General features: G+C 43.0%; 1 pseudogene; it reads right to left on the bottom strand.

The window, feature by feature from the left end:
• Positions 1-2,589: 2,589 nt before the first annotated feature.
• Positions 2,590-5,729, bottom strand: LOC144336768 (small ribosomal subunit protein eS1 pseudogene; annotated as a pseudogene).
• Between the last annotated feature and the right edge of the window lie 8,643 nt (positions 5,730-14,372).

Here is a 14,372-nt window from a genome sequence, read left to right as displayed (position 1 = left end):
GAGGTACACAGATGCCAAATCTTGTTAAGAGTGCCAAGGGTGACTCTCCAGTGAGCTCAGTTTCTTTTCTTTCTTTTTTTCCCCCCTCTCATTTTTCATCCAAAGCTGCATCTCTGAGCGCTCAGCTCTGCCCCGTGGGAGAAGGAAGAGGAGTTGTTGGCGTTGCTTTTGATTATGGGTTTCCATGGTATCCGGGAAGAGAGAGGAGAAGGGAGGGGCTTGGGAAAGGCAACTGTAGACTCGGCCAGCTCTGGGACACCTCATGCCCAAATTCTCCTAAAAAATCAGCTGGGAATAAGAAAACCATATCCTTAAGAAGAATCCATGGTGTAAATTAGTTTTGGATTCCTAAGGGATGAAGACCACATCTGGGTACGTTTGTTGGGTCTATTTCTATCTTGTTTACCCAAGTTGTTTTCTCTCTTGAATTCTTTCTTCTCAATTCCATAATGAAAAGTAGTCGCTTATCAAAGCTCCTTTTTCTAAAAATAGTCATTTTAATGTTCCTCTGACCATGGAAAATGTAGTCCCTTGGGGGGAATTTTCAGAACTGTTGATGAGGAGCTGAATTAGAAATGCTGTCAGCAGCAAGGAGAGAATCATGCTGATTTGACCTCTTGGTCACCTGCCTGGCAAGGACCTGACAAGATGGATATTTGCATTGTACTGACAAAAGCATTTCTTGTTTAATGAGTTGCAAATCAGTATCAGGCTTGTTTGAGGTGCTCTTTTTCTCTTTCTTTCTTTCTTTTTTTTTTTTTTTGAAACAGAGTTTTGCTCTATAGCCCAGCATGGAGTACAAGGGCATGATCATAGCTCGCTGCAGCCTCAAACTCCTGGGCTCAAGTGATCCTCCTGCCTCAGCCTCCTGAGTAGCTGAGACTACAGGTGTGCGCCACTGTGCCTGGCTAATTTTTTCTTTTTTCTTTTTTTTTTTTTTTTTTTTTTTAGAGACAGAGCTCTCACTATATTGCCCAGGCTCATCTCGAACTCCTGTCTCAAGCAATCCTTCCACCTCAGCCTCTCAAAATGCTGGGATTATAGGCATGAGCCACTGCACCCGGCCTTGTTTATTTTTCTTTCAATGAACTAATAAGTGCCCAGCTCTGAAATTTCACAAGGCTAGCACCCAGATTAAGGAACAGAAGTCCCCTTGTGACTCCTATCCCAGTCTCCACCCTCCCCGCCCCCTAAACACCATGAAGTAGTTTTGCCTGTTTGATATAAAACCTGATATAAATGCAATTCCATGGAATGTGCAGATGGTCCTCTTTCGTATCTGGCTCCTGTCATTCCACATTATGTTCATGAGATTCACCTATGTTGGGAGTAGCAAAAGATAACTCACTTTTGCTACTTCATACAATTCTATTGTGTGAATAAACCAAGATTTATCCATTGGAGACATGTGGTTAGTTTCCAATTTGGGCTATTATGAACATCTCCATGAACATTGTCCTATGTCTTCTGATGTGCATGTGTGCATTTGTGTTGCGTATACACCTAGGAATTGAATCCGTAGGTTACACAATGTGTGTCTGTTCAGCTTTTGTGTTGCCCAACCATTTCCCAAAGTGGTTCTATCAACTTACACTCAAAGCATATGAGACATTCAGTCACCCCATGTTCTGGGCTGAATTGTGGCCCCCCAAATTCACATGTTGAAGTCCTAGCCCCTACTACCTTAGAATGTGATTGTATATGGAAATAGGGCCTTTAAAAAGATAATTAAGATTAAATGAGGTTATCAGGGTGGACCCTAATCCAAGATGACTAGTGTCCATATAAGAAGAGATCAGGACACAGACACACACATAGGGAAGACTCTGTGAAGACACTGGAAGAAGACGGCCATCTTCAAGCCAACGAGAGAGGCCGTCAGAAGAGACCAACCCTGCTGACACCCTGATGGACTTCCAGCCTCCAGGACTGTGAAGAAACACATTTCCATTGTTTAAGCCACCCAATCTGTGGTACTTTGTTATGCCCGCAGATCTTAAAAACGTTAAAAAGATAAGAAGAGGATATGACAAACAATGACACTCTTACGCCAATGAATTTGAAAATTCAGATGAAACTTAGAAAAAAACACAACCTACCAAAGTAGAAACATCTGAATAATCTCATTACTCAATTTACTCAATTGTTTAAATTGAATTTATGATTTAACACCTTCCCACAAAGAAAACTCAAGTCCAGGTGGCTTCACTGGTGGATTCTATCCAACATTCCAGGAGGATAAATATTTGCTTTTCCAGGGACCGCTAAAAGAGGGAGCACCTCTCAACTTGTGTGAGGACAGAATGACCTTTATCCCCAAACCAAGAAGGATATTGTAAGAAAAGAAAATTATTAGCCCATCTCTCCCATGAACATAGATGTAAAAATTCTAAAAATGCACACACACACACACACAAATTAACTAGGCATGGTGGTACACACCTGTAGTCCCAGCTACTTGGGAGGCTGAGGAAGGAAGAGCCCAGGAGTTTGAGGCTGCAGTGAGCTATGATTGGGCCACTGCCCTCCAGCCTGAGAAGCAGAGTGAGACACTGTCTTAAAAAAAAAAAAAAAAAAAAAGTCCGGATTTTAAACAGATTATTGGACTGGTGGTTCCTATCCATCAGCTCATTCAACTTTAGCACCTGCCTCATCCCCAGTAGCTGTTCCAGAACTCCTGTCTTCCCCATGAAGCTCCATGTGTTTTCCCAATTCAAACTTGGGCTTCTTCCCCATTTTTACTTTACTGATGAAGACATCACAAGGAAGATACACAGATTGGCGAGTCTTTCCTATATCTTTTTCTAATGCCGTCCAGAATCCATTTATTGACCACTTCATTCAAACCACTCGTCTGCACCTCTTGGGTCATGATTTCCGTCATCTTCTTCCAGACTTGGCAAACCTGTTGGTGCTAAGTATAAGAGGGCTTCCGTATCTGATTGTTGCATTTTTTTTTTTTTTAGTAAAACCAACACAAAACACACAAAGCAAATAACCATTGATAGTTTTGACATCAACATGAGCTTTAATCATGGTCTGCCACTTTGAACACATCTTGTCACAGGTAAGATCCATGCCCTGGAAGTTAGGCAGGCAGTTTTTGCCCTGAACATCTTCAGTAATCAGCTTAAATTTTCTAAGTGCAACTTCATCACTCTGCAGATCAACAAGGCTCACTTCAAACACATGACCCTTAAGGCCATCTGATGCAATTTTGATTCACTGAGTTCTGGTGACTAGCGTCTTTCAAATATTTCTTATATTGAATATAACAGGAGCTTTCACACTTTCACATCATACCAATCTTTCTTTCGCTCTTTCTTTCTTTCTCTTTCTTTCTTCCTTCCTTTCTTTCTCTCTCTCTTTCCTTCCTTCCTTTCTTCCTTCTTTTCTCTCTCTTTCCTTCCTTCCTTCCTTCTTTCTTTCTTTTTTTCTTTCTTTCTTTCTTTCTTTCTTTCTTTTTCTTTCTTTCTCCCTCTCTTTCTCTCTTTCTTCCTTCCTTCCTTCCTCTTCCTTTTCCTTTCCCTCCCTCCCTCCCTCCCTTCCTGCCTGCCTCCCTGCCTTCCTGTCTTCCTTCCTTTTCTCAGAGTCTCCCTGCATCACGAAGGCTGGAGTGCAATGTTGTGATCATAGCTCACTGCAACCTTGACCTTCTGGGCTTGAGAGGTCCTTCCACCTCAGTCTCCCAAGTAGTTGGGACCACAGGCATGCACCACCACACCCTGCTATTTATTTGTCTGCTTGTTTGTCTGTTTGTTTATGTATGTATTTACTTACTTTTTTAAAACACAGGGTCTCACTTTGTTGCCCAGGCTGGTCTCAAACTACTGGCCTTGAACCATACTCCTGCCTCAGCCGCCCAAAGTGCTGGGATTACAGGTGTGAGCCACCACACCCAGCCCCCCAATCTTTCTTGGAAAATGGATGAGCCACTTGCTTCTTGGCTTCCTTTTTGCTGCCTGTTCTTGCCGACCACCATGGCGCTGCTCAGAGAGCCAAAAGTCAGTTTAGAATTATTGTATCTTCCTGGTGATTGACTCTTTTCTCATTACCCCTCTTTAGCCCTAGCCATAACTTCCTTAATGCTTTCTGTCTTAGCCTTGTTCTGTCTTATCTGACTATAACTGCACATCTACTTTGTTTGGGTCGATGTCTGAAGTGTCTACATTTTCCTATAGTTTTGTTTTTAGTTTTTCTATTTCTTTATATTTAATGTGTGTCTCTTGTAAGCAGTGTTTAGTTGGATTGTGTTTTTTATTCAATCTGATAATTGTATTTTAATTGGAATAGTTGATCTTTTTATATTTAATGCAATTAGTGACACATAAGATTAAAATCTATCGTCAGTCCATTCTTCTCTCTTCATTGTTTTAACTCTTTTATCTTCATTTCGATTATTCAAGTCATTTTTTTTTTAATTCCTCCTCTGTAGCCCAGGCTGGAGTGCAGTGGTGTGGTCATAGCTCACGGCAGTCTCAAACTCCTAGGCTCAAGGGATTCTCTCTCCTCAGCCACCCGAATAACTAAGACTACAAGTATGTGCCACAGTGCTGGGTTAATTTTTTAAATGTTTTATAGAGATGAAGTCTCATCATGTTGCCCAGGCTAGTCTCAAACTTCTAGACCCAAGTGATCCTCCTGCTTTGACCTCCCAAAGCATTGGGATTACAGGCATGAGTCACCATGCCCAGCTGTTTTTAATGACTCTTATTTTTTTTTAGAAGCAGGGTCTTGCTATGTTGCCCAGTCTGGTCTCAAACTCCTGACCTCAAGCAATCCTCCGACCTCAGCCTCCCAAGTAGCTGGGATTGCAGGCACATGTCCCTGCACCCGGCCGAGTCATTTTTATTACTCCATTTCACCACTCTACTAGCTTGTCAAATACATATTATTTTACTATTTGAAATCTGCAGATTGCAATATGCATCCTCTATTTACTAGCACCAATATGAGTCGGTACATTTATTTCTTCCCGGATGATTAAGAATACATTTAGAATACTTTAACTTCCTCTTTTCCTGCAGTAGATGCCTTCTATGCCCCATCTAAATCCCCTGGCACTCCCATTCCTGCACATCCTGGCTCAGTTTACAACTCCCAGCATCGGTGACTCACCCCGCCCAAGGGCTTCTGCGGATGCTGAGTATAGAGCTGGCTAAAAGTGCTGGGAAATTAAAATCTCCCTGGAATAGTTTTTTTTTTTTTTTTTTTTTTTTTTTTTTTTTTTTTTTTTGAGACGGAGTCTCGCTCTGTCGCCCAGGCTGGAGTGCAGTGGCCAGATCTCAGCTCACTGCCAGCTCCGCCTCCCGGGTTTATGCCATTCTCCTGCCTCAGCCTCCCGAGTAGCTGGGACTACAGGCGCCCGCCACCTCGCCCGGCTAGTTTTTTGTATTTTTTTAGTAGAGACGGGGTTTCACCGTGTTAGCCAGGATGGTCTCGATCTCCTGACCTCGTGATCCGCCCGTCTCGGCCTCCCAAAGTGCTGGGATTACAGGCTTGAGCCACCACGCCCAGCCCTGGAATAGTTTTCAACCCATCACTGGCCACAGTTGCTGCATAACTCTCCCAGCTTCTGTGTGCTTCAGGTGCTATTAACTCTGAGCTGCATTTTCCACCTTCGTTCCCAGGGTTTCCAAACAGAATTGAGCTTCAAGTACCCAGAGCGATACTTGGCGGGATTATACACGATTTATTGGTTCCCTTCCCTTCCCTACCTCACTTCCCATGTCCCATACTGATATGATCTGGGTTAACTTCCCAAATAAATTGTTTGGACTCAGATCTTCCTTTCAAGGGTTGCTTCTGGTAAAGTCCCTTCCCTTGTTTTGTGATATTATTGACATATATTCTGATTCTAGGTGTATATAAAATCCAGAAGTCATTATTATTTTGGTTTGATGCAGCCAGTGTTCACTTAGATTTACCCATAGATTTTATGCTTTCTCTTACTCTTTATTCCTTCCTGAATTTCTGCCCTTAACTCTGGAATGGTTTTTCTCATGCTTGAAGAACTCCTTTGGGGCACACTGGCTCATACCTGTAAATCCACACTTTGGGAGGCCAAGGTGGGAGGATTACTTGAGTCCAGGAGTTCAAAATCAGCCTGGGTAACACAGCAAGACCTCATTTCAACAAAAAAATACAAAAATTAGCCAAGCACGGTGGTGCACGCCTGAAGTCCCAGCTACTTGGAAGGCTGAGCTGGGAGGATTGTTTGAGCATAGGAGGTCAAGGTTGCTGTGAGCCAGGATCACGCCACTGCACTCCAGCCTGGGCAACAGAGTAAAACCCTGTCTCAAAAATACAAAAACAAAAAAACTCCTTTTAGCATTTCTTCTAGTATGGGTATACAAGTAACTAATTCTCTCAGTTGTTGTTTGCCTAAACATTTATTCATTTCGCCTTCCTTTCTGAAGCACAGGTCACTGAACATGAAGTTCTAGGTTAGCAATTATCTTCTTTTTCACTCTTATTTTTTATTACTCTTTTGATTATTAAAGCCATTTTTGACTTGAAGTCAAAAATTATGTCTTAATATCACATTGAAGACATTATTCCATTTTCTCCTGGCTTCTACCCTTTCTATCAAAAACTCAGCTGTCATTTATATTGTTCGTTTTTAAGATAATGTGATTTTTTTCCTCCAGATACTTTGAAGATTTCTCTCTGATTTTTAGTGTATTTATGAGGATGTACTTAGGTGTGGCTTTCTTTGTATATACACAGCTTAGGATTCATTCTCTCTCTCTCTCTCTTTTTTTTTTTTTTTTGAGTCAGAGTCTCATTCTGTCACCCATGCTGAAGTACAGTGGCAGGATCTCAGCTCACCACAATCTCTGACTTCCATATTCAAGCGATTCTCATGTGCCAGCCTCCTGAGGAGCTGGAATTACAGGCATGTGCCACCACACCCAAGTAATTTTTTGTGTGTGTGTGTGTTTTTTTTTTTTTTTTTAGTAGAGATGGGGTTTCGCCAGGTTGGCCAGGCTGGTCTCAAACTCCTGGCCTCAAGTGATCCACCCACCTTTGCCTCCCAAAGTTCTGGGACTACAGGCATGAGCTACCATGCCCGGCCTCGTTCTCTCTTTCCTCTTGTTTGGGAACCCCAGTGATAGAACATTAAACATTTTTAACATACCTCTTAAATTACTATCTATAGTTTCCATGTTCTTCCTCTCACTGTACTTCAGTCTGGACCTATCCTCCAGTTCGCTGACCTTCTCATCTCTCCATTCAGCTTTTTAATCCACCTGCCTTCCCGTTTAGTGACCTCTCTTCAATGTGCATTGACTGTTAACTCCATCTATTGAGGTCTTAATTTTGGCTGTTGTCCTTTTCACATTAGATTTTCCATTTAATGATATTTTTATAGATCTTAGTCACTGGAGAAGTTTTGTTTTGTTTTGTTTTGTTTTTTGAGATAGAGTCTCACTGTGTCGCCCAGGCTGGAATGTAGTGGCATGATCTCAGTTCACTGTAACCTCCACCTCCCGGCTTCAAGCGATTCTCCTGCCTCAGCCTCCCGAATAGCTGGGATTACAGGCATGTGCCACCACCCCCAGCTAATTTTTGTATTTTTAGTAGAGACGGGGTTTCACCATGTTGGCCAGGCTGGTCTTGAACTCCTGACCTAAGGTCATCCGCCTGCCTCAGCTTCCCAAAGTGCTGGGATTACAGGTATGAACCATCATGCCAGGCCAGATTTTTTATTCACGTATTTTCTTAAACAATTAGTTAAAAAATTATTTGTTGAAGTATAACATTCTGTATTAGGGTTATCCAGAAAAACAGACCAATAGAATGTGTGTGTCTGTCTGTGTGTTTATAAAGAGATTAATTACAAGAAATTGGCTCACCTAATTACAGAGTCTGAGAAGTCCAAACTCAGGAGAGCTGATGGTTTAAGTTCCAGTCTGGGTCCAAGTCTGGATGCAGGAGAAGACTCATGTCCCAGTTTGGAGACAACCACACAGAGAGAAAGAATGTTTTCTTACACAACCTTTTGTTCTATTCAGGCCTTCAGTGGATTGGATGAGGCCCATCCACATAGGAGAGGGCAGCCTGACCCACCGTTATTTCCATCATTTATCAAAGATAATCTCTCTCCTTTTTTTTTTTTTAAGAGATGGGATCTCACTATGTTGCCCAGGCTGGTCTCAAGCTCCTGGGCTCAGGGGATCCTCTCACCTCAGCCTTCCGAGTAGCTGGGATTACAGGTGCATACCACTGTGCCTGGCTGAGGAGTTCATCCTTTCTTTCCTCGTTGCCATACAGGTGGCTATGGTCAAAAATCAGTTGACTGTATGTATCTGTACGTGCTTTTCCATTGGTCAGTTTGTCTGTCCTCATGCCAATACTGATGCAGGGCAGGTGAGCCCCAGATATGGGCTTAGCCCAGGAAAGTTCTTTGCTTTGCCCAGGAAAGAATTCAAGGGCGAGCCAAAGGTAGAAGAAAACAGCTTTACTGAAGCAGCAGTGTTACAGGATCTCATATGGAGTAGTCTTGGAACAGAGCATCACTTAACTCATAAGACAATCCCATAGTCATGGCCAGTATTACTGAAGAACAGTCGAAAATGAAGATGAGAAAACCTTAATATTGTAAATAAGTTAACAGGAAAATAGAACTTGACTTGCCACAAGAAAGAGTCTTGCATAGAGAGTCCAGGTATTTATCAATTTCATAAACTGGAATTGGGGTCAAAATGGATGGGGTAGATTTGTGTTCTCCTGGACCTTGTCCATTCTCTGTGTGGACAGGGAGGTGATGTCACGGAGGGTGACAGTATTTTAAGGACTGGTTAAAAATGACTTAACATTTAGGCTGGGCGCAGTGGCTCACGCCTGTGATCCCAGCACTTTGGGAGGCCAAGGGCGGGCAGATTACCTGAGGTCGGGAGTTTGAGACCAGCCTGACCAACAGGGAGAAACCCCGTCTCTACTAAAAATACAAAAAGTAGCCAGGCATGGTGGCACATGCCTGTAATCCCAGCTACTTGGGAGGCCGAGGGAGGAAAATCGCTTGAACCTGGGAGGCAGAGGTTGCAGTGAGCCAAGATCGTGCCATTACGCTCCAGCCTGGGCAACAAGAGCGAGACTCCATCCCCGCCCCCCAACCAAAAAAAAAAAAAAAAAGAGATGCTACGTTGGAAGGCGCTGCCAAGGAGAAAGGCTCATGAGTCTTTGGGGTGGACATAGCTCATGAGTCTTTGGGGTGGACATAGCTCGTCCCTGTCATTGCCCACCGATTCTTTTGATAATGGCACAAATTCTTCTTTGAGCAACCAGCCTGGCCTGGCCACAACAGAGTTGTGATTGGTTGGCTGAGCAGGCTAGAGCAATCAGACGTTCCTCTTGGGAATTCCAATGATGACAGCAGGGACAAAGAGAATGGCTGGGGCCGGTTCTTCTCAGCAGCAGCGGCACCATAATAGATGCTGGTCCGTTCCTCCCATCTGGATTCCCGGAGTTGCTCTAGTGACTGTCATTTGCGCAGTTGTTCCAGGTTTTTTCTTGGTTTCTATGAGCTTCTCCATCTTTTTTCAATAGATTATTTGGTTTAAGTTAACCAGACTCAGTTTCTCTTGCTTGTAAGTCAGTAAACCTGTAAGACTCTAATGAATCCTGGGCTTAACCAATGGGAAAACACGTTAAGAGACAATTTAGCGGGTTCCTAAATTGTTATTAAGCAGAATTAGATTTAAATAACCTCAGAGGCCAGGTGCCGTGGCTCACGCCTATAATCCCAGCACTTTGAGAGGCCAAAGCAAGCAGATCACTTAAGGCCAGGAGTTCAAGACCAGCCTAGGCAATGTAGCAAGACCCCTATCTCTACAAAAAATACAAAAATTAGCTGGGCATGGTGGCATGCACCTGTAGTCTCAGCTACCTGAGAGGCCGAGGTGGGAGGATTGCTTGAGGAAGTTGAAGTTGCAGTGAGCTGTGTTTTTACCACTATACTCCACCCTGGGCAACAGTGAGACCCTGTCTCAAAAAAAAAAAAATTATTTTAATAATAAATGACCTCATAAAGGCATAATATAGCATAGATATGTACAAATAGTATATGCCACAATGTCACCTATTAGGAAATGGAGTGGGCCAGGCATGGTGGCTCATGCCCGTAATCCCAGCAATTTGGAAGGCTGTGGCAGGAGGATCACTTGAGGCCAGGAGTTCAAGACCATCCTGGCAACATAGCAAGACCCTCTCTCTACAAAAACCAAAAAAATTAGCCAGATATGGTGGTATATGCCTGTAGTCCCAACTACTCAGGAGGCTGAGGTGAGAGGATCACTTCAAGAGTTCAAGGCTGCAGTGAGCTGTGATTGTACCACTGCACTCCAGCCCAGATGACAGAGCAATCCCTTGTCTCTAAAAAAAAAAAAAAAGAAGAAGAAGAAGAAAAGAAAAAGAAGAAAAGAGAAGAAATAGAGTGGACCTACCAAGAAGTTATTTCTTACATCCAATTTTAAATTCTTGATTTTTTGGCTATATTCGCTTAATGCTATTACTTATTACATATTTATTAAATGCTTATTAATAACAACCAGATGGTGATTATTAATTACCAACAATTAATTAATTTTTACTAAATTATTAATTAATAAATAATAACAGTTAATAAGTAACTAATTAATGCGTGTTCACCACTCACTAGGCTCCAGATTTTTTTTTGATACAAGGTCTTACTCTATTGCCCAGGCTGAAACGCAATGGCTCAGATCACGGCTCACTGCAGCCTTGACTTCCCAAGCTCAAGCCATCCTCCAGCCTCAACCTCCCAAGCAGCTGGGACTGCAGGTGCATACCACCACACCTGGCTAGTTTTCTAAATTTTTTGTAGAGACGGGGGTCTCGCTATGTTGCCTAAGCTGGTCTCAAACTCCTGGGCTCAAGCGATCCTCCTGCCTCAGCCTCCCAAAGTGCTGGGATTATAGGCACGAGTCACCACGCCTGGCCCAAGCTCCAGCTTTATAGGTGACAGAGGATGTGCTGCTTTTGTTGTGTGTGATTGAGGGTGGCTGCTAAGACACCAGTCATGAGAGATTTAATGGAAACACAGAAATGAGTTTACCAGAACCCATCTGGACAGGGGTGGGGTGGAGGGGCGGTGCTCTGAATGTACATACAAGGAATCCATTGATAAGCTGCTTGGGCTGGGGAGTGAGACCGCCAGGGTGCATGCTCTGGCAGGAGTGGGAACATGAACTGCCTTCTAATGTGTGTGGGTGCTCTTACCTGCAGGACTAGCATAGCCTACTGTTCAGAGTTAGCACTGCCATCAGATGATGGGGTTTGGATCCCAGCTCCAAGACTTTTTTTTTCTTAATTTAAGAAAAAGTTGAAATCCTGGTAAAATATGCGTAAGATGAAATTCACCACCTTAACCAATTTTAAGTGTCTGTTGCAGTCGTATTAAATGCATTCATATGTTGTGCAACCAATCTCCAGAACTCTTTTCATCTTGCAAAACTGAAACTGTACCCACTGAACAACTCCACTCCCCCCAGCCCCTGGCAACCACCATTTTGCTTTCTGTTTCTATACCTTTGACCACTCTAGGTACCTCATATAGTGTTTGCTTAGAATATACAGTATTTGCTTTTTGCGACTGGCTTATTTCATTTAGCATAACATCCTCAAGGTTTATCCATATTGTAGCATGCACCAGAATTTCCGTACCTTTATGAGGCGGAATAATATTCCATTGTATGGACATACCATCTTTCGTTTATCCATTCATGAACTGATAGGCCCTTGGAGTGCTTCTACTTTTTGGCTATTGAGAATAATGCCGCTATGAACATGGATGTGCAAATACCTTGTTGAGACCCTGCTTCCAGTTCTTTCAGGTCTGTACTCAGAAGTGAAATTGCTGGATCATATAGGAATTCTATTGTTAACGTTTGGAGGAACCACCATATTGTTTTCTGCAGTCACTGCAACTTTTCACTTTTTTTTTTTTTTTGAGATTTGAATCTCGCTCTGTCATCCAGGCTGGAGTGCAGTGGCACAATCTTGGCTCACTGCAACCTCCACCTCCCATGTTCAAGCGAGTCTCCTGCCTCAGCCGCCCGAGTACCTGGAACTATAGGTGCACGTCACCATGCCGGGCTAATTTTCGTATTTTTAGTAGAGAGGGGGTTTCCCCATGTTGGCCAGGTTGATCTCGAACTCCCGACCTCAGGTGTTCTACTCGTCTCAGCCTCCCAAAGTGCTGGGATTGCAGGCATGAGCCACCACGCTCGGCCACCTTTTGACATTTCTACCAGCAATATATGAATGTTCAATTTCTCTACATCCTCACCAACACTTGTCATTCTCCTTTTAAAAATGATAATAGTCATCATAGTAAGTGAGCTTGGATGCGTCAACGCTCATGTGTGATTGGGAAATTATAGATCTATTTAGTGGAGTCTGTAAGTGGCAGAGAGTATGAGTGGTAGAGACCGTGGCCGTAGTCAGTGGTATCACAGCCACACAGAGACACTGAAGAGGCCCTCTCAGGAGAAGGTCACAGACCAGCTAGTGCCAGAGAACCCAAAAAGGCCAGCGAGAGCCACGGCTGCTCAGATGAGGGAAGTACGGTAGAGCCACACCCAGAAAACTGTGTTTAGCTAGGGCAGCTTTCCACCACAAGCATGTAGAGTTTTCTGGCTGGCAGTGTGCAAAGAGGAACCAAAGCTATTAAAAGAATGGAGGAATTGGTCCATCACGAAAGACTAAAGCTCCAAGGAGTAGTTTGGGTCATCTGTGTCCACTGTTTACAATTATATAATGGGCAAAACCAACCAAGCAATTGTTTTTTTAAAAGGAAGAGGATGTCTTCAGTAGGGAAAATACACTAGCTATATTGCAAAGACTTTGAAAAAGCAGTTGAGTTCAATATTAAAGCAAAAAATATTAGTATAAAGCAATACAAAAATGAGGAATAGTTTCACCAGAGAGTGAGGAAGTACTATTTTTGGAAATCTCTCTGATGAAAGTAGTTTGTCTTATCGAAAGCAAAGTTTAATTTTTCTACAGATCCATCAAGTAACAGAAGAATGCTCAGTTATGGCTTCTTTGTGGTTTTTAAAATTATTATTATTATTTGCCACTCATGGCTAGGCACAGTGGCTCACTATGTAATCCCAGCACTTTGGGAGGCTGAGGAGGGAGGATCGCTTGAGGCTGAGAGTTCAAGACCAGCCTGGTCAACATAGCAAGACCCCCACCTCTAAAAAGAAATAAGTAAATAAATAAATAAATAAATAAGGTGGGCATGGTGGTGCACACTTGTGGTCCTAGCTACTCAGGAGGCTAAAGCAGGAGGATCACTTGAGCCCACAGGTTTAAGGCTGCAGTGAGCTATGATCACGGCACTGTACTCCAGGCTGGGGGACACACTAAAACCGTCTCAAAAAAGGTAAAATACACGTCTGTAATCCCACACTTTGGGAGGCCGAGGCAAGTTGATCACTTGAGGTCAGGAGTTCGAGACCAGCCTGGCCAACATGGCGAAATCCCATCTCTACTAAAAATACAAAAATTAGCTGGGCGTGGTGGCACACACCTGTAATCCCAGCTGCTTGGGAGGCTGAGAGAGGAGAATCTCTTGAACCCAGGAGGTGGAGGTTGCAGTGAGCCAAGATGGCACCACTGCACTCCAGCCTGGGTGACAGAGCAAGAATCCATCTAAAAAAAAAAAAAAGATAAAATTTTAAAAAATTATTTACATAATTGGCAAAACAATATTACAATTCAAGGCAAAAATCCCCCACAGTTCCATCAGCTGTTTAAATCAATATTTCTGTAGATACATGGTACCCTCTAGCCTTTGTCCATATACTTAGTCAATGTTTACAGATTTGGAGTAATAGTGATAGAAGTTTGTTTGTTTCTTCCTGTCTTACTTCACATGACATCATGAGTAATTTTCTGTTTTGGTAGAATCTTTTCCTACCCTCCCCTCTGACTTCTGCCATTGCAAACAGTGCTAAAATCCACCTTGGTGTAAATATACTTGTAGGCTGGTAATTTTATAAGATAATTTTAGAAGACAGATTCTCAAGAATTGTCATTTCTGGGTCAAAGGGAACTTTTTTCTTTTTCTTTTTCTTTTCTTTTCTTTTTTCTTTTTTTTTTTTTTTTTGAGACACGGTCTCACTCTGTCACCCAGGTTGGAGCGCAGTGGCGCAATCTCGGCTCACTGCAACCTCTGCCTCCCAGGCTCAAGCAATCCCCACCTCAGATTCCTGAGTAGCTGGGACTACAGGCCTGTGCTACCATGTGCAGCTAATTTTTTTGTTTTTTGTAGAGAGGAGGTTTTGCCATGTTGCCCAGGCTTGTCTCAAACTCCTGGGCTCAAGCGATCCACCAGCCTC

Source organism: Macaca mulatta, chromosome 19 (genome assembly GCF_049350105.2).
Source record: "Macaca mulatta isolate MMU2019108-1 chromosome 19, T2T-MMU8v2.0, whole genome shotgun sequence".
Lineage (NCBI taxonomy): Eukaryota > Metazoa > Chordata > Mammalia > Primates > Cercopithecidae > Macaca > Macaca mulatta.
The sequence above is the reverse complement of the archived record's forward strand: the minus strand, read 5'-3'. Positions and strand labels throughout refer to the sequence as shown.